The sequence below is a fragment of the Salmo salar genome, chromosome 25 (assembly GCF_965601325.2).
Source record: "Salmo salar chromosome 25, fSalSal1, whole genome shotgun sequence".
In the NCBI taxonomy this organism is placed as follows: domain Eukaryota; kingdom Metazoa; phylum Chordata; class Actinopteri; order Salmoniformes; family Salmonidae; genus Salmo; species Salmo salar.
Genome location: NC_138315.1, coordinates 45,902,231 through 45,922,213, shown reverse-complemented (window position 1 = coordinate 45,922,213; position 19,983 = coordinate 45,902,231). Strand labels below are relative to the sequence as shown.

At 44.9% G+C, this 19,983-nt stretch overlaps 1 pseudogene; it reads right to left on the bottom strand.

Annotated features, from left to right (window-relative positions):
- The window catches only part of LOC106586799 (conserved oligomeric Golgi complex subunit 3-like), a 63,029-nt pseudogene that overhangs the window by 19,310 nt on the left and 23,736 nt on the right, over positions 1–19,983 (bottom strand).

Below are 19,983 nucleotides of genomic sequence, written 5' to 3'. Positions count from 1 at the left end.
GGTTTATTATAGGGAGGGGCTTTTGTCATATGGTTTATTATAGGGAGGGGCATTTGTCATATGGTTTATTATAGGGAGGGGCATTTGTCATATGGTTTATTATAGGGAGAGGCATTTGTCATATGGTTTATTATAGGGAGGGGCATTTGTAATATGGTTTATTATAGGGAGGGGCATTTGTCATATGGTTTATTATAGGGAGGGGCATTTGTCATATGGTTTATTATAGGGAGGGGCATTTGTCATATGGTTATTATAGCGATGGCATTTGACATTTTGACTGTTCGAGACCTCTAATGATACTTTTTTTTTGAGTGTGTGCGTATTTATCTATATGCCAAAAGATTGCAAAAGATGCTTAATTTATCATAACCATTACAGATAACAAATCCTAATTGCCATATACACTACCGTTCAAAAGTTTGGGGTTACTTAGAAATGTCCTTGTTTTTGAAAGAAAATCACATTTTTGTCCATTAAAATAACTGATTAATCAGAAATACAGTGTGGACATTGTTAAATGTTGTAAATGACTATTGTAGCTGGAAACAGCTGATTTTTTTATGTAATATCTACATAGGCGTACAGAGGCCCATTATCAGCAACCATCACTCCTGTGTTCCAGTGCCATTTTGTGTTAGCTAATCCAAGTTGATCATTTTAAAAGGCTAATTGATCATCAGAAAACCCTTTTGCAATTATGTTAGCACAGCTGAAAACTGTTGTGCAGAATAAAGAATCAATAAAAAAGTCCTTCTTTAGACTAGTTGAGTATCTGGAGCATCAGCATTTGTGGGTTCGATTACAGGCTCAAAATGTCCAGAAACAAATAACTTTCTTCTGAAACTCGTCAGTCTATTCTTGTTCTGAGAAATGAAGGCTATTCTATGCAAGAAATTGCCAAGAAACTGAAGATCTCATACAACGCTGTGTACTACTCCCTTCACAGAACAGTGCAAACTGACTCTAACTAGAACAGAAAGAGGAGTGGGAGGCCCCGGTGCACAACTGAGCAAGAGGACAAGTACATTAGTGTCTAGCCTCTCTAGGGTCGGCGGGACGAAATCGTCCCACCTACTCAACAGCCAGTTGAATCCCGTGGCGCGTTATTCAAATACCTTAGAAATGCTATTACTTCAATTTCTCAAACATATGACTATTTTACACCATTTTAAAGACAAGACTCGTTAATCTAACCACACTGTCCGATTTCAAAAAGGCTTTACAACGAAAGCAAAACATTAGATTATGTCAGCAGAGTACCCAGCCAGAAATAATCAGACACCCATTTTTCAAGCTAGCATATAATGTCACATAAACCCAAACCACAGCTAAATGCAGCACTAACCTTTGATGATCTTCATCAGATGACAACCCTAGGACATTATGTTATACAATACATGCATGTTTTGTTCAATCAAGTTCATATTTATATCAAAAACCAGCTTTTTACATTAGCATGTGACGTTCAGAACTAGCATACCCCCCGCAAATTTACTAAATTTACTAAATTACTCACGATAAACGTTCACAAAAAACATAACAATTATTTTAAGAATTATAGATACAGAACTCCTCTATGCACTCGCTATGTCCGATTTTAAAATAGCTTTCGGTGAAAGCACATTTTGCAATATTCTGAGTAGATAGCCCGGCATCACAGGGCTAGCTATTTAGACACCCACCAAGTTTAGCCCTGACCAAAGTCAGATTTACTATAAGAAAAATGTTATTACCTTTGCTGTTCTTCGTCAGAATGCACTCCCAGGACTTCTACTTCAATAACAAATGTTGGTTTGGTTCAAAATAATCCAGTTATGTTCAAATATCCTCTGTTTTGTTCGTGCGTTCAAGACACTATCCGAATGGTAAAGAAGGGTGACACGCACGACGCATTTCGTGACAAAAAAATTAAAAATATTCCATTACCGTACTTTGAAGCATGTCAACCGCTGTTTAAAATAAATGTTTATGCCATTTTTCTCGTAAAAAAGCGATAATATTCCGACCGGGAAAGCGTGTTTACGTACAAAGAGAGAGAAAATAAAAACATGGGATCCCCTCGTGCACGAGCTTCAGTCTGATAGTACTCTGACCGGCCACTATCCAAACGTGCTAATGTTTTTCAGCCAGAGGCTGGAATTACATCATTCAGCTTTTTCCCGGGTTCTGAGAGCCTATGGGAGCCGTAGGAAGTGTCACGTTACAGCAAAGATCCTCAGTTGTCAATAAACAGAGCCAAGAAGAACAAGAACTTGTCAGACAGGCCACTTCCTGTAAGGAATCTTCTCAGGTTTTTGCCTGCCATATGAGTTCTGTTATACTCACAGACATCATTCAAACAGTTTTAGAAACTTTAGGGTGTTTTCTATCCAAAGCCAATAATTATATGCATATTCTAGTTACTGGGCAGGAGTAGTAACCAGATTAAATCGGGTACGTTTTTATCCGGCCGTGCAAATACTGCCCCCTATCCCCAACAGGCTAGTTTAAGAAACAGACTCCTCACAAGTCCTGGCAGCTTCATTAAATATTACCCGCAAAACACCAGTCTCAACGTCAACAGTGAAGAGGCGACTCCGGGATGTATGTGTGTATGTATATATGTAATGTATATATGTACGCACACACACACACACACACACACACACACACACACACACACAGTACCAGTCAAAAGTTTGTACACCCACCTACTCTAGGGTTTTTCTTTAGCTGTCATCAAGGCAAATTTGTTTAACACTTTTTTGGTTACTACATGATTCCATGTGTGTTATTTCATAGTTTTGACGTCTTCACGATTATTCTACAATGTAGAAAATAGTAAAAATAAAGAAAAACCCTGGAATGAGTAGCTGTGTCCAAACTTTTAACTGGTACTATATGTATGCATGTATACACAGTATATAAATAATTTGTCAATAAAATAGCAAGTTCAATTTATGATTTATTTATTGAAACAGTAATATCAACTAGTTATATTATATGGTGGAACACAACCTTGAAAAAGTAACCTCAGCAGTGGTGATTGCTTGTGGAAGCCTATGGCTGTGCAATGAAATAGCCTCGTTTTTGGTCATTTAACAGACAAGACGCTCTTATTTCACAAGCCCTTATCACAGTCAAGGTACACTTTTTTTTTTAAGTAAACAAAACATGTATTATAAAAACAGAATAACAATAGAACAGAATATTTTTCCAATTGCCAGTGCGAAATGATAAAATATTTAATTAATTATTATCAAATTATGCGTATCTTGAAGACAAAATGTCACTTGCCCGTTCGGGCAGACACCAAATAGTTTTACAGTATTCAATTAATTTTTTAAATCTCTGGTTAAAGATCGAGCTTTGACGTCTGTTCGATTACTCATGCCCAGTTTATTACAAGTTGAACAGGGAGACGCCTCCAGCACAGAAAACATTTTTTTTATTTCACCTTTATTTAACCAGGTAGGCTAGTTGAGAACAAGTTCTCATTTACAATTGCGACCTGGCCAAGATAAAGCAAAGCAGTTCGACACATACAACAACACAGAGTTACACATGGAGTAAAACAAATATACAGTCAATAATACAGTAGAAAAATAAGTCTATATACAATGTGAGCAAATGAGGTGAGATAAGGGAGGTAAAGGCAAAAAAGGCCATGGTGGCAAAGTAAATACAATATAGCAAGTAAAACACTGGAATGGTAGATTTGTAGTAGAAGAAAGTGCAAAGTAGAAATAAATAATGGGGTGCAAAGGAGCAAAATAAATAAATAAATACAGCAGGGGAAGGGGTAGTTGTTTGGACTAAATTATAGATGGGCTATGTACAGGTGCAGTGATCTGAGAGCTGCTCTGACAGCTGGTGCTTAAAGCTAGTGAGGGAGATAAGTGTTTCCAGTTTCAGAGATTTTTGGAGTTCGTTCCAGTCATTGGCAGCAGAGAACTGGAAGGAGAGACGGCCAAAGGAGGAATTGGCTTTGGGGGTGACCAGAGAGATATACCTGCTGGAGCGTGTGCTACAGGTGGGTGCTGCTATGGTGACCAGTGAGCGGAGATAAGGGGGGACTTTACCTAGCAGGGTCTTGTAGATGACCTGGAGCCAGTGGGTTTGGCGACGATTATGAAGCGAAGGCCAGCCAACAAGAGCATACAGGTCGCAGTGGTGGGTAGTATATGGGGCTTTGGTGACAAAACGGATGGCACTGTGATAGACTGCATCCAGTTTGTTGAGTAGGGTATTGGAGGCTATTTTGTAAATGACATCGCCGAAGTCGAGGATCGGTAGGATGGTCAGTTTTACGAGGGTATGTTTGGCAGCATGAGTGAAGGATGCTTTGTTTTGCGAAATAGGAAGCCAATTCTATATTTAACTTTGGATTGGAGATGTTTGATGTGAGTCTGGAAGGAGAGTTTACAGTCTAACCAGACACCTAGGTATTTGTAGTTGTCCACATATTCTAAGTCAGAACCGTCCAGAGTAGTGATGCTGGACAGGTGGGCAGGTGCAGGCAGCGATTGGTTGAAGAGCATGCATTTAGTTTTACTTGTATTTAGGAGCAGTTGGAGGCCACGGAAGGAGAGTTGTATGGCATTGAAGCTCATCTGGAGGTTAGTTAACAGTGTCCAAAGAAGGTCCAGAGGTATACAGAATGGTGTCATCTGCGTAGAGGTGGATCAGAGACTCACCAGCAGCAAGAGCGACATCATTGATGTATATAGAGAAAAGAGTTGGCCCATAGAGATTGCCAGAGGTCCGGACAATATCTAACAGGCCTCTTGGAGACAGGCTCTTTCTATTCTACTCAGACAGCACCAAGTGTACTGTAAACAGCTGTACTGTAAAACTCCAGGCCAAGACCTTGTAGAAGTCAAAACAAAGGGCAGTGACTGTCAGCTGCTACAAAATCAGTGTTTCACAGAATCAATAATAAATCAGTGTCAATCACAATCACCAGAACACTGGAAATATTACAGAAAGGGAACACTGTGTTAATCACTCTTAACTGGGCTCCCGAGTGGCACAGCGGTCTAAGGAACTGCATCTCAGGGCTTGAGGCGTCACTACAGACACCGTGGTTCGATTCCAGGCTGTATCACAAACGGCCATGATTGGGAGTCCCATAGGGCGGCGCACAATTGGCCCAGTGTCGTCCGGGTTTGGCCGGTGTAGGCCGTCATTGTAAATAAGAATTGGTTCTTAACTGACTTGCCTAGTTAAGTTAAGGTAAAAAAAATATATAATGAATTAAATGTTAAATATTCCCATTACAAGGGGAAACAGACCTTAGATTAGTATATAGGGGCAACTACACTCCTACTGACTGAAGACAGCAGTCAGTCAAACCCACCTCCATCATCTCAGGATAGGCCAGGTCCCCGGGGCGTCAGTCTGGATGTAGATGTGCGTCCTGTAGATCAGCCTCTCCTGGACATCCTCCAGCATGTTTCACCACAGCCTCAAACACCCCCAGCTGACCAGCTACACACACACCATGATGTTATACACTTCTCCTCAGCCTGGTTACACACCCTCGCTTTTAGAAATAAACATCATGTCCTAGGAATGTTTTATCTGTTGACGTGTAGGCCTAATTACACTGCTCTCTGAAAATACCTTGTGGTAAATATGTAACATACTATAGCTTGATGGTAAGAGTAACCAGAGGTCCTTTGTATTGCGAGTGACAGTACCGTTTTTGTGGACGTGGTCTTGTAGCATCTCATTATTTAGGATGCCACAGAGTTCTGACAGGGTCTCCAGGTGGATACCGCGGATGATGAGCGGTCGCAGGAAGTCATACAGCGACAGACACAGCAGTTCACTGGAGGGAAGGGGGAGGGGTAAACTCCTTCACTTTCCCACCAGTGAGCAAAAGGCTCCGTAGTGAGTTCACTCACTGCAATTTAAAAGGTCACATTTGAGTTGTCCTCTGGGAAATGACAGTATGTTGAAAATCCATTTCTTCTACAAGAGAGAAACATTAGCAGGAATCTGATCAGTTTAGATACATGTTTTATCTCACTGTGTAGAATGTTACAGCTGCCAGTTCATTCAACAGTAAAGCCATCAGGTGTAAAAAGACAAGAAGGACAGAAAAGAAAAAAAATAAATTAAAGAAAAAGAAGGAGAATACTAACAAGGAAATATCCATTCACGTGAGCCTTTACGTCAAGACAAACATAAACTGTACAGAGCTCTGAGCTTCAGTGAGCATTAGCATTAAGGGATGGTGCTACAAAAAAAAAAAGGTCAAGGTGTGGGTTTGGAGACAGTACTTCCTCTAGTATAGGTGTGGGTATGGAGACAGTACTTCCTCTAGTATAGGTGTGGGTTTGGAGACAGTACATCCTCTTGTCTAGGTGTGGGCTTGGAGACAGTACTTCCTCTAGTATAGGTGTGGGTTTGGAGACAGTACTTCCTCTAGTCTAGGTGTGGGTTTGGAGACAGTACTTCCTCTAGTCTAGGTGTGGGTTTGGAGACAGTACATCCTCTAGTATAGGTGTGGGTTTGGAGACAGTACTTCCTCTAGTATAGGTGTGGGTTTGGAGACAGTATATCCTCTAGTCTAGGTGTGGGTTTGGAGACAGTACTTCCTCTAGTCTAGGTGTGGGTTTGGAGACAGTACATCCTCTAGTATAGGTGTGGGTATGGAGACAGTACTTCCTCTAGTATAGGTGTGGGTTTGGAGACAGTACTTCCTCTAGTCTAGGTGTGGGTTTGGAGACAGTACTTCCTCTAGTCTAGGTGTGGGTTTGGAGACAGTACTTCCTCTAGTATAGGTGTGGGTTTGGAGACAGTACATCCTCTAGTATAGGTGTGGGTATGGAGACAGTACTTCCTCTAGTATAGGTGTGGGTTTGGAGACAGTACTTCCTCTAGTCTAGGTGTGGGTTTGGAGACAGTACTTCCTCTAGTCTAGGTGTGGGTTTGGAGACAGTACTTCCTCTAGTCTAGGTGTGGGTTTGGAGACAGTACTTCCTCTAGTATAGGTGTGGGTTTGGAGAGAGTATATCCTCTAGTCTAGGTGTGGGTTTGGAGACAGTACTTCCTCTAGTCTAGGTGTGGGTTTGGAGACAGTACTTCCTCTAGTATAGGTGTGGGTTTGGAGACAGTACATCCTCTAGTATAGGTGTGGGTATGGAGACAGTACTTCCTCTAGTATAGGTGTGGGTTTGGAGACAGTACATCCTCTAGTCTAGGTGTGGGTTTGGAGACAGTACTTCCTCTAGTATAGGTGTGGGTTTGGAGACAGTACATCCTCTAGTATAGGTGTGAGTTTGGAGACAGTAATTCCTCTAGTCTAGGTGTGGGTTTGGAGACAGTACATCCTCTAGTATAGGTGTGGGTTTGGAGACAGTACTTCCTCTAGTCTAGGTGTGGGTTTGGAGACAGTACTTCCTCTAGTCTAGGTGTGGGTTTGGAGACAGTACTTCCTCTAGTATAGGTGTGGGTTTGGAGACAGTACATCCTCTAGTATAGGTGTGGGTATGGAGACAGTACTTCCTCTAGTATAGGTGTGGGTTTGGAGACAGTACTTCCTCTAGTCTAGGTGTGGGTTTGGAGACAGTACTTCCTCTAGTCTAGGTGTGGGTTTGGAGACAGTACTTCCTCTAGTCTAGGTGTGGGTTTGGAGACAGTACTTCCTCTAGTATAGGTGTGGGTTTGGAGAGAGTATATCCTCTAGTCTAGGTGTGGGTTTGGAGACAGTACTTCCTCTAGTCTAGGTGTGGGTTTGGAGACAGTACTTCCTCTAGTATAGGTGTGGGTTTGGAGACAGTACATCCTCTAGTATAGGTGTGGGTATGGAGACAGTACTTCCTCTAGTATAGGTGTGGGTTTGGAGACAGTACATCCTCTAGTCTAGGTGTGGGTTTGGAGACAGTACTTCCTCTAGTATAGGTGTGGGTTTGGAGACAGTACATCCTCTAGTATAGGTGTGAGTTTGGAGACAGTAATTCCTCTAGTCTAGGTGTGGGTTTGGAGACAGTACATCCTCTAGTATAGGTGTGGGTTTGGAGACAGTACTTCCTCTAGTATAGGTGTGGGTTTGGAGACAGTACTTCCTCTAGTCTAGGTGTGGGTTTGGAGACAGTACATCCTCTAGTCTAGGTGTAGGTTTGGAGACAGTACATCCTCTTGTCTAGGTGTGGGTTTGGAGACAGTAATTCCTCTAGTCTAGGTGTGGGTTTGGAGACAGTACATCCTCTAGTATAGGTGTGGGTTTGGAGACAGTACTTCCTCTAGTATAGGTGTGGGTTTGGAGACAGTACTTCCTATAGTATAGGTGTGGGTATGGAGACAGTACATCCTCTAGTCTAGGTGTGGGTTTGGAGACAGTACTTCCTCTAGTCTAGGTGTGGGTTTGGAGACAGTACTTCCTCTAGTCTAGGTGTGGGTTTGGAGACAGTACTTCCTCTTGTCTAGGTGTGGGCTTGGAGACAGTACTTCCTCTAGTCTAGGTGTGGGTTTGGAGACAGTACTTCCTCTAGTATAGGTGTGGGTTTGGAGACAGTATATCCTCTAGTCTAGGTGTGGGTTTGGAGACAGTACTTTCTCTAGTATAGGTGTGGGTTTGGAGACAGTACATCCTCTAGTATAGGTGTGGGTATGGAGACAGTACTTCCTCTAGTATAGGTGTGGGTTTGGAGACAGTACTTCCTCTAGTCTAGGTGTGGGTTTGGAGACAGTACTTCCTCTAGTCTAGGTGTGGGTTTGGAGACAGTACTTCCTCTAGTCTAGGTGTGGGTTTGGTGACAGTACTTCCTCTAGTATAGGTGTGGGTTTGGAGACAGTACTTCCTCTAGTATAGGTGTGGGTATGGAGACAGTACATCCTCTAGTCTAGGTGTGGGTTTGGAGACAGTACTTCCTCTAGTCTAGGTGTGTGTATGGAGACAGTACTTCCTCTAATCTAGGTGTGGGTTAGGAGACAGTACTTCCTCTAGTATAGGTGTGGGTTTGGAGACAGTATTTCCTCTAGTATAGGTGTGGGTTTGGAGACAGTACTTCCTCTAGTCTAGGTGTGGGTATGGAGACAGTACATCCTCTAGTATAGGTGTGGGTTTGGAGACAGTATATCCTCTAGTCTAGGTGTGGGTTTGGAGACAGTACTTCCTCTAGTCTAGGTGTGGGTTTGGAGACAGTACATCCTCTAGTATAGGTGTGGGTATGGAGACAGTACTTCCTCTAGTATAGGTGTGGGTTTGGAGACAGTACTTCCTCTAGTCTAGGTGTGGGTTTGGAGACAGTACTTCCTCTAGTCTAGGTGTGGGTTTGGAGACAGTACTTCCTCTAGTATAGGTGTGGGTTTGGAGACAGTACATCCTCTAGTATAGGTGTGGGTATGGAGACAGTACTTCCTCTAGTATAGGTGTGGGTTTGGAGACAGTACTTCCTCTAGTCTAGGTGTGGGTTTGGAGACAGTACTTCCTCTAGTCTAGGTGTGGGTTTGGAGACAGTACTTCCTCTAGTCTAGGTGTGGGTTTGGAGACAGTACTTCCTCTAGTATAGGTGTGGGTTTGGAGAGAGTATATCCTCTAGTCTAGGTGTGGGTTTGGAGACAGTACTTCCTCTAGTCTAGGTGTGGGTTTGGAGACAGTACTTCCTCTAGTATAGGTGTGGGTTTGGAGACAGTACATCCTCTAGTATAGGTGTGGGTATGGAGACAGTACTTCCTCTAGTATAGGTGTGGGTTTGGAGACAGTACATCCTCTAGTCTAGGTGTGGGTTTGGAGACAGTACTTCCTCTAGTATAGGTGTGGGTTTGGAGACAGTACATCCTCTAGTATAGGTGTGAGTTTGGAGACAGTAATTCCTCTAGTCTAGGTGTGGGTTTGGAGACAGTACATCCTCTAGTATAGGTGTGGGTTTGGAGACAGTACTTCCTCTAGTCTAGGTGTGGGTTTGGAGACAGTACTTCCTCTAGTCTAGGTGTGGGTTTGGAGACAGTACTTCCTCTAGTATAGGTGTGGGTTTGGAGACAGTACATCCTCTAGTATAGGTGTGGGTATGGAGACAGTACTTCCTCTAGTATAGGTGTGGGTTTGGAGACAGTACTTCCTCTAGTCTAGGTGTGGGTTTGGAGACAGTACTTCCTCTAGTCTAGGTGTGGGTTTGGAGACAGTACTTCCTCTAGTCTAGGTGTGGGTTTGGAGACAGTACTTCCTCTAGTATAGGTGTGGGTTTGGAGAGAGTATATCCTCTAGTCTAGGTGTGGGTTTGGAGACAGTACTTCCTCTAGTCTAGGTGTGGGTTTGGAGACAGTACTTCCTCTAGTATAGGTGTGGGTTTGGAGACAGTACATCCTCTAGTATAGGTGTGGGTATGGAGACAGTACTTCCTCTAGTATAGGTGTGGGTTTGGAGACAGTACATCCTCTAGTCTAGGTGTGGGTTTGGAGACAGTACTTCCTCTAGTATAGGTGTGGGTTTGGAGACAGTACATCCTCTAGTATAGGTGTGAGTTTGGAGACAGTAATTCCTCTAGTCTAGGTGTGGGTTTGGAGACAGTACATCCTCTAGTATAGGTGTGGGTTTGGAGACAGTACTTCCTCTAGTCTAGGTGTGGGTTTGGAGACAGTACATCCTCTAGTATAGGTGTGGGTATGGAGACAGTACTTCCTCTAGTATAGGTGTGGGTTTGGAGACAGTACATCCTCTAGTCTAGGTGTGGGTTTGGAGACAGTACTTCCTCTAGTATAGGTGTGGGTTTGGAGACAGTACATCCTCTAGTATAGGTGTGAGTTTGGAGACAGTAATTCCTCTAGTCTAGGTGTGGGTTTGGAGACAGTACATCCTCTAGTATAGGTGTGGGTTTGGAGACAGTACTTCCTCTAGTATAGGTGTGGGTTTGGAGACAGTACTTCCTCTAGTCTAGGTGTGGGTTTGGAGACAGTACTTCCTCTAGTCTAGGTGTGGGTTTGGAGACAGTACTTCCTCTAGTATAGGTGTGGGTTTGGAGACAGTACATCCTCTAGTCTAGGTGTGGGTTTGGAGACAGTACTTCCTCTAGTCTAGGTGTGGGTTTGGAGACAGTACTTCCTCTAGTATAGGTGTGGGTTTGGAGACAGTACATCCTCTAGTCTAGGTGTGGGTTTGGAGACAGTACATCCTCGAGTCTAGGTGTGGGTTTGGAGACAGTACTTCCTCTAGTATAGGTGTGGGTATGGAGACAGTACATACTCTAGTCTAGGTGTGGGTTTGGAGACAGTACTTCCTCTAGTCTAGGTGTGGGTTTGGAGACAGTACTTCCTCTAGTCTAGGTGTGGGTTTGGAGACAGTACTTCGTCTAGTCTAGGTGTGGGTTTGGAGACAGTACTTCCTCTAGTATAGGTGTGGGTTTGGAGACAGTACTTCCTCTAGTATAGGTGTGGGTTTGGAGACAGTACATCCTCTAGTCTAGGTGTGGGGTTGGAGACAGTACTTCCTCTAGTCTAGGTGTGGGTTTGGAGACAGTACATCCTCTAGTATAGGTGTGGGTATGGAGACAGTACATCCTCTAGTCTAGGTGTGGGGTTGGAGACAGTACTTCCTCTAGTATAGGTGTGGGTTTGGAGACAGTATATCCTCTAGTCTAGGTGTGGGTTTGGAGACAGTACTTCCTCTAGTCTAGGTGTGGGTTTGGAGACAGTACATCCTCTAGTATAGGTGTGGGTTTGGAGACAGTACTTCCTCTAGTCTAGGTGTGGGTTTGGAGACAGTACTTCCTCTAGTATAGGTGTGGGTTTGGAGACAGTACTTCCTCTAGTCTAGGTGTGGGTTTGGAGACAGTACTTCCTCTAGTCTAGGTGTGGGTTTGGAGACAGTACTTCCTCTAGTCTAGGTGTGGGTTTGGAGACAGTACATCCTCTAGTCTAGGTGTGGGTTTGGAGACAGTACTTCCTCTAGTATAGGTGTGGGTTTGGAGACAGTACATCCTCTAGTATAGGTGTGAGTTTGGAGACAGTAATTCCTCTAGTCTAGGTGTGGGTTTGGAGACAGTACATCCTCTAGTATAGGTGTGGGTTTGGAGACAGTACTTCCTCTAGTCTAGGTGTGGGTTTGGAGACAGTACTTCCTCTAGTCTAGGTGTGGGTTTGGAGACAGTACTTCCTCTAGTATAGGTGTGGGTTTGGAGACAGTACATCCTCTAGTATAGGTGTGGGTATGGAGACAGTACTTCCTCTAGTATAGGTGTGGGTTTGGAGACAGTACTTCCTCTAGTCTAGGTGTGGGTTTGGAGACAGTACTTCCTCTAGTCTAGGTGTGGGTTTGGAGACAGTACTTCCTCTAGTCTAGGTGTGGGTTTGGAGACAGTACTTCCTCTAGTATAGGTGTGGGTTTGGAGAGAGTATATCCTCTAGTCTAGGTGTGGGTTTGGAGACAGTACTTCCTCTAGTCTAGGTGTGGGTTTGGAGACAGTACTTCCTCTAGTATAGGTGTGGGTTTGGAGACAGTACATCCTCTAGTATAGGTGTGGGTATGGAGACAGTACTTCCTCTAGTATAGGTGTGGGTTTGGAGACAGTACATCCTCTAGTCTAGGTGTGGGTTTGGAGACAGTACTTCCTCTAGTATAGGTGTGGGTTTGGAGACAGTACATCCTCTAGTATAGGTGTGAGTTTGGAGACAGTAATTCCTCTAGTCTAGGTGTGGGTTTGGAGACAGTACATCCTCTAGTATAGGTGTGGGTTTGGAGACAGTACTTCCTCTAGTCTAGGTGTGGGTTTGGAGACAGTACATCCTCTAGTATAGGTGTGGGTATGGAGACAGTACTTCCTCTAGTATAGGTGTGGGTTTGGAGACAGTACATCCTCTAGTCTAGGTGTGGGTTTGGAGACAGTACTTCCTCTAGTATAGGTGTGGGTTTGGAGACAGTACATCCTCTAGTATAGGTGTGAGTTTGGAGACAGTAATTCCTCTAGTCTAGGTGTGGGTTTGGAGACAGTACATCCTCTAGTATAGGTGTGGGTTTGGAGACAGTACTTCCTCTAGTATAGGTGTGGGTTTGGAGACAGTACTTCCTCTAGTCTAGGTGTGGGTTTGGAGACAGTACTTCCTCTAGTCTAGGTGTGGGTTTGGAGACAGTACTTCCTCTAGTATAGGTGTGGGTTTGGAGACAGTACATCCTCTAGTCTAGGTGTGGGTTTGGAGACAGTACTTCCTCTAGTCTAGGTGTGGGTTTGGAGACAGTACTTCCTCTAGTATAGGTGTGGGTTTGGAGACAGTACATCCTCTAGTCTAGGTGTGGGTTTGGAGACAGTACATCCTCGAGTCTAGGTGTGGGTTTGGAGACAGTACTTCCTCTAGTATAGGTGTGGGTATGGAGACAGTACATACTCTAGTCTAGGTGTGGGTTTGGAGACAGTACTTCCTCTAGTCTAGGTGTGGGTTTGGAGACAGTACTTCCTCTAGTCTAGGTGTGGGTTTGGAGACAGTACTTCGTCTAGTCTAGGTGTGGGTTTGGAGACAGTACTTCCTCTAGTATAGGTGTGGGTTTGGAGACAGTACTTCCTCTAGTATAGGTGTGGGTTTGGAGACAGTACATCCTCTAGTCTAGGTGTGGGGTTGGAGACAGTACTTCCTCTAGTCTAGGTGTGGGTTTGGAGACAGTACATCCTCTAGTATAGGTGTGGGTATGGAGACAGTACATCCTCTAGTCTAGGTGTGGGGTTGGAGACAGTACTTCCTCTAGTATAGGTGTGGGTTTGGAGACAGTATATCCTCTAGTCTAGGTGTGGGTTTGGAGACAGTACTTCCTCTAGTCTAGGTGTGGGTTTGGAGACAGTACATCCTCTAGTATAGGTGTGGGTTTGGAGACAGTACTTCCTCTAGTCTAGGTGTGGGTTTGGAGACAGTACTTCCTCTAGTATAGGTGTGGGTTTGGAGACAGTACTTCCTCTAGTCTAGGTGTGGGTTTGGAGACAGTACTTCCTCTAGTCTAGGTGTGGGTTTGGAGACAGTACTTCCTCTAGTCTAGGTGTGGGTTTGGAGACAGTACTTCCTCTAGTCTAGGTGTGGGTTTGGAGACAGTACTTCCTCTAGTATAGGTGTGGGTTTGGAGACAGTACATCCTCTAGTATAGGTGTGAGTTTGGAGACAGTAATTCCTCTAGTCTAGGTGTGGGTTTGGAGACAGTACATCCTCTAGTATAGGTGTGGGTTTGGAGACAGTACTTCCTCTAGTATAGGTGTGGGTTTGGAGACAGTACTTCCTCTAGTCTAGGTGTGGGTTTGGAGACAGTACTTCCTCTAGTCTAGGTGTGGGTTTGGAGACAGTACTTCCTCTAGTATAGGTGTGGGTTTGGAGACAGTACATCCTCTAGTCTAGGTGTGGGTTTGGAGACAGTACTTCCTCTAGTCTAGGTGTGGGTTTGGAGACAGTACTTCCTCTAGTATAGGTGTGGGTTTGGAGACAGTACATCCTCTAGTCTAGGTGTGGGTTTGGAGACAGTACATCCTCGAGTCTAGGTGTGGGTTTGGAGACAGTACTTCCTCTAGTATAGGTGTGGGTATGGAGACAGTACATACTCTAGTCTAGGTGTGGGTTTGGAGACAGTACTTCCTCTAGTCTAGGTGTGGGTTTGGAGACAGTACTTCCTCTAGTCTAGGTGTGGGTTTGGAGACAGTACTTCCTCTAGTCTAGGTGTGGGTTTGGAGACAGTACATCCTCTAGTCTAGGTGTGGGGTTGGAGACAGTACTTCCTCTAGTCTAGGTGTGGGTTTGGAGACAGTACATCCTCTAGTATAGGTGTGGGTATGGAGACAGTACATCCTCTAGTCTAGGTGTGGGGTTGGAGACAGTACTTCCTCTAGTATAGGTGTGGGTTTGGAGACAGTATATCCTCTAGTCTAGGTGTGGGTTTGGAGACAGTACTTCCTCTAGTCTAGGTGTGGGTTTGGAGACAGTACATCCTCTAGTATAGGTGTGGGTTTGGAGACAGTACTTCCTCTAGTCTAGGTGTGGGTTTGGAGACAGTACTTCCTCTAGTATAGGTGTGGGTTTGGAGACAGTACTTCCTCTAGTCTAGGTGTGGGTTTGGAGACAGTACTTCCTCTAGTCTAGGTGTGGGTTTGGAGACAGTACTTCCTCTAGTATAGGTGTGGGTTTGGAGACAGTACTTCCTCTAGTATAGGTGTGGGTATGGAGACAGTACATCCTCTAGTCTAGGTGTGGGTTTGGAGACAGTACTTCCTCTAGTCTAGGTGTGTGTATGGAGACAGTACTTCCTCTAGTCTAGGTGTGGGTTAGGAGACAGTACTTCCTCTAGTATAGGTGTGGGTTTGGAGACAGTATTTCCTCTAGTATAGGTGTGGGTTTGGAGACAGTACTTCCTCTAGTCTAGGTGTGGGTATGGAGACAGTACATCCTCTAGTCTAGGTGTGGGTTTGGAGACAGTACTTCCTCTAGTATAGGTGTGGGTTTGGAGACAGTACATCCTCTAGTCTAGGTGTGGGTTTGGAGACAGTACTTCCTCTAGTCTAGGTGTGGGTTTGGAGACAGTACATCCTCTAGTATAGGTGTGGGTATGGAGACAGTACTTCCTCTAGTATAGGTGTGGGTTTGGAGACAGTACTTCCTCTAGTCTAGGTGTGGGTTTGGAGACAGTACTTCCTCTAGTCTAGGTGTGGGTTTGGAGACAGTACTTCCTCTAGTATAGGTGTGGGTTTGGAGACAGTACATCCTCTAGTATAGGTGTGGGTATGGAGACAGTACTTCCTCTAGTATAGGTGTGGGTTTGGAGACAGTACTTCCTCTAGTCTAGGTGTGGGTTTGGAGACAGTACTTCCTCTAGTCTAGGTGTGGGTTTGGAGCCAGTACTTCCTCTAGTCTAGGTGTGGGTTTGGAGACAGTACTTCCTCTAGTATAGGTGTGGGTTTGGAGAGAGTATATCCTCTAGTCTAGGTGTGGGTTTGGAGACAGTACTTCCTCTAGTCTAGGTGTGGGTTTGGAGACAGTACTTCCTCTAGTATAGGTGTGGGTTTGGAGACAGTACATCCTCTAGTATAGGTGTGGGTATGGAGACAGTACTTCCTCTAGTATAGGTGTGGGTTTGGAGACAGTACATCCTCTAGTCTAGGTGTGGGTTTGGAGACAGTACTTCCTCTAGTATAGGTGTGGGTTTGGAGACAGTACATCCTCTAGTATAGGTGTGAGTTTGGAGACAGTAATTCCTCTAGTCTCGGTGTGGGTTTGGAGACAGTACATCCTCTAGTATAGGTGTGGGTTTGGAGACAGTACTTCCTCTAGTATAGGTGTGGGTTTGGAGACAGTACTTCCTCTAGTCTAGGTGTGGGTTTGGAGACAGTACTTCCTCTAGTCTAGGTGTGGGTTTGGAGACAGTACTTCCTCTAGTATAGGTGTGGGTTTGGAGACAGTACATCCTCTAGTCTAGGTGTGGGTTTGGAGACAGTACTTCCTCTAGTCTAGGTGTGGGTTTGGAGACAGTACTTCCTCTAGTATAGGTGTGGGTTTGGAGACAGTACATCCTCTAGTCTAGGTGTGGGTTTGGAGACAGTACATCCTCGAGTCCAGGTGTGGGTTTGGAGACAGTACTTCCTCTAGTATAGGTGTGGGTATGGAGACAGTACATACTCTAGTCTAGGTGTGGGTTTGGAGACAGTACTTCCTCTAGTCTAGGTGTGGGTTTGGAGACAGTACTTCCTCTAGTCTAGGTGTGGGTTTGGAGACAGTACTTCCTCTAGTCTAGGTGTGGGTTTGGAGACAGTACTTCCTCTAGTATAGGTGTGGGTTTGGAGACAGTACTTCCTCTAGTATAGGTGTGGGTTTGGAGACAGTACATCCTCTAGTCTAGGTGTGGGGTTGGAGACAGTACTTCCTCTAGTCTAGGTGTGGGTTTGGAGACAGTACATCCTCTAGTATAGGTGTGGGTATGGAGACAGTACATCCTCTAGTCTAGGTGTGGGTTTGGAGACAGTACTTCCTCTAGTCTAGGTGTGGGTTTGGAGACAGTACATCCTCTAGTATAGGTGTGGGTTTGGAGACAGTACTTCCTCTAGTCTAGGTGTGGGTTTGGAGACAGTACTTCCTCTAGTATAGGTGTGGGTTTGGAGACAGTACTTCCTCTAGTCTAGGTGTGGGTTTGGAGACAGTACTTCCTCTAGTATAGGTGTGGGTTTGGAGACAGTACATCCTCTAGTCTAGGTGTGGGTTTGGAGACAGTACATCCTCGAGTCTAGGTGTGGGGTTGGAGACAGTACTTCCTCTAGTCTAGGTGTGGGTTTGGAGACAGTACATCCTCTAGTATAGGTGTGGGTATGGAGACTGTACATCCTCTAGTCTAGGTGTGGGGTTGGAGACAGTACTTCCTCTAGTATAGGTGTGGGTTTGGAGACAGTATATCCTCTAGTCTAGGTGTGGGTTTGGAGACAGTACTTCCTCTAGTCTAGGTGTGGGTTTGGAGACAGTACATCCTCTAGTATAGCTGTGGGTTTGGAGACAGTACTTCCTCTAGTCTAGGTGTGGGTTTGGAGACAGTACTTCCTCTAGTATAGGTGTGGGTTTGGAGACAGTACATCCTCTAGTATAGGTGTGGGTATGGAGAGGGTACTTCCTCTAGTATAGGTGTGGGTTTGGAGACAGTACTTCCTCTAGACTAGGTGTGGGTTTGGAGACAGTATTTCTTCTAGTCTAGGTGTGGGTTTGGAGACAGTACTTCCTCTAGTCTAGGTGTGGGTTTGGAGACAGTACTTCCTCTAGTCTAGGTGTGGGTTTGGAGACAGTACATCCTCTAGTATAGGTGTGGGTTTGGAGACAGTACTTCCTCTAGTCTAGGTGTGGGTTTGGAGACAGTACTTCCTCTAGTATAGGTGTGGGTTTGGAGACAGTACTTCCTCTAGTCTAGGTGTGGGTTTGGAGACAGTACTTCCTCTAGTCTAGGTGTGGGTTTGGAGACAGTACTTCCTCTAGTCTAGGTGTGGGTTTGGAGACAGTACTTCCTCTAGTCTAGGTGTGGGTTTGGAGACAGTACTTCCTCTAGTATAGGTGTGGGTTTGGAGACAGTACATCCTCTAGTATAGGTGTGAGTTTGGAGACAGTAATTCCTCTAGTCTAGGTGTGGGTTTGGAGACAGTACATCCTCTAGTATAGGTGTGGGTTTGGAGACAGTACTTCCTCTAGTATAGGTGTGGGTTTGGAGACAGTACTTCCTCTAGTCTAGGTGTGGGTTTGGAGACAGTACTTCCTCTAGTCTAGGTGTGGGTTTGGAGACAGTACTTCCTCTAGTATAGGTGTGGGTTTGGAGACAGTACATCCTCTAGTCTAGGTGTGGGTTTGGAGACAGTACTTCCTCTAGTCTAGGTGTGGGTTTGGAGACAGTACTTCCTCTAGTATAGGTGTGGGTTTGGAGACAGTACATCCTCTAGTCTAGGTGTGGGTTTGGAGACAGTACATCCTCGAGTCTAGGTGTGGGTTTGGAGACAGTACTTCCTCTAGTATAGGTGTGGGTATGGAGACAGTACATACTCTAGTCTAGGTGTGGGTTTGGAGACAGTACTTCCTCTAGTCTAGGTGTGGGTTTGGAGACAGTACTTCCTCTAGTCTAGGTGTGGGTTTGGAGACAGTACTTCCTCTAGTCTAGGTGTGGGTTTGGAGACAGTACATCCTCTAGTCTAGGTGTGGGGTTGGAGACAGTACTTCCTCTAGTCTAGGTGTGGGTTTGGAGACAGTACATCCTCTAGTATAGGTGTGGGTATGGAGACAGTACATCCTCTAGTCTAGGTGTGGGGTTGGAGACAGTACTTCCTCTAGTATAGGTGTGGGTTTGGAGACAGTATATCCTCTAGTCTAGGTGTGGGTTTGGAGACAGTACTTCCTCTAGTCTAGGTGTGGGTTTGGAGACAGTACATCCTCTAGTATAGGTGTGGGTTTGGAGACAGTACTTCCTCTAGTCTAGGTGTGGGTTTGGAGACAGTACTTCCTCTAGTATAGGTGTGGGTTTGGAGACAGTACTTCCTCTAGTCTAGGTGTGGGTTTGGAGACAGTACTTCCTCTAGTCTAGGTGTGGGTTTGGAGACAGTACTTCCTCTAGTATAGGTGTGGGTTTGGAGACAGTACTTCCTCTAGTATAGGTGTGGGTATGGAGACAGTACATCCTCTAGTCTAGGTGTGGGTTTGGAGACAGTACTTCCTCTAGTCTAGGTGTGTGTATGGAGACAGTACTTCCTCTAGTCTAGGTGTGGGTTAGGAGACAGTACTTCCTCTAGTATAGGTGTGGGTTTGGAGACAGTATTTCCTCTAGTATAGGTGTGGGTTTGGAGACAGTACTTCCTCTAGTCTAGGTGTGGGTATGGAGACAGTACATCCTCTAGTCTAGGTGTGGGTTTGGAGACAGTACTTCCTCTAGTATAGGTGTGGGTTTGGAGACAGTACATCCTCTAGTCTAGGTGTGGGTTTGGAGACAGTACTTCCTCTAGTCTAGGTGTGGGTTTGGAGACAGTACATCCTCTAGTATAGGTGTGGGTATGGAGACAGTACTTCCTCTAGTATAGGTGTGGGTTTGGAGACAGTACTTCCTCTAGTCTAGGTGTGGGTTTGGAGACAGTACTTCCTCTAGTCTAGGTGTGGGTTTGGAGACAGTACTTCCTCTAGTATAGGTGTGGGTTTGGAGACAGTACATCCTCTAGTATAGGTGTGGGTATGGAGACAGTACTTCCTCTAGTATAGGTGTGGGTTTGGAGACAGTACTTCCTCTAGTCTAGGTGTGGGTTTGGAGACAGTACTTCCTCTAGTCTAGGTGTGGGTTTGGAGCCAGTACTTCCTCTAGTCTAGGTGTGGGTTTGGAGACAGTACTTCCTCTAGTATAGGTGTGGGTTTGGAGAGAGTATATCCTCTAGTCTAGGTGTGGGTTTGGAGACAGTACTTCCTCTAGTCTAGGTGTGGGTTTGGAGACAGTACTTCCTCTAGTATAGGTGTGGGTTTGGAGACAGTACATCCTCTAGTATAGGTGTGGGTATGGAGACAGTACTTCCTCTAGTATAGGTGTGGGTTTGGAGA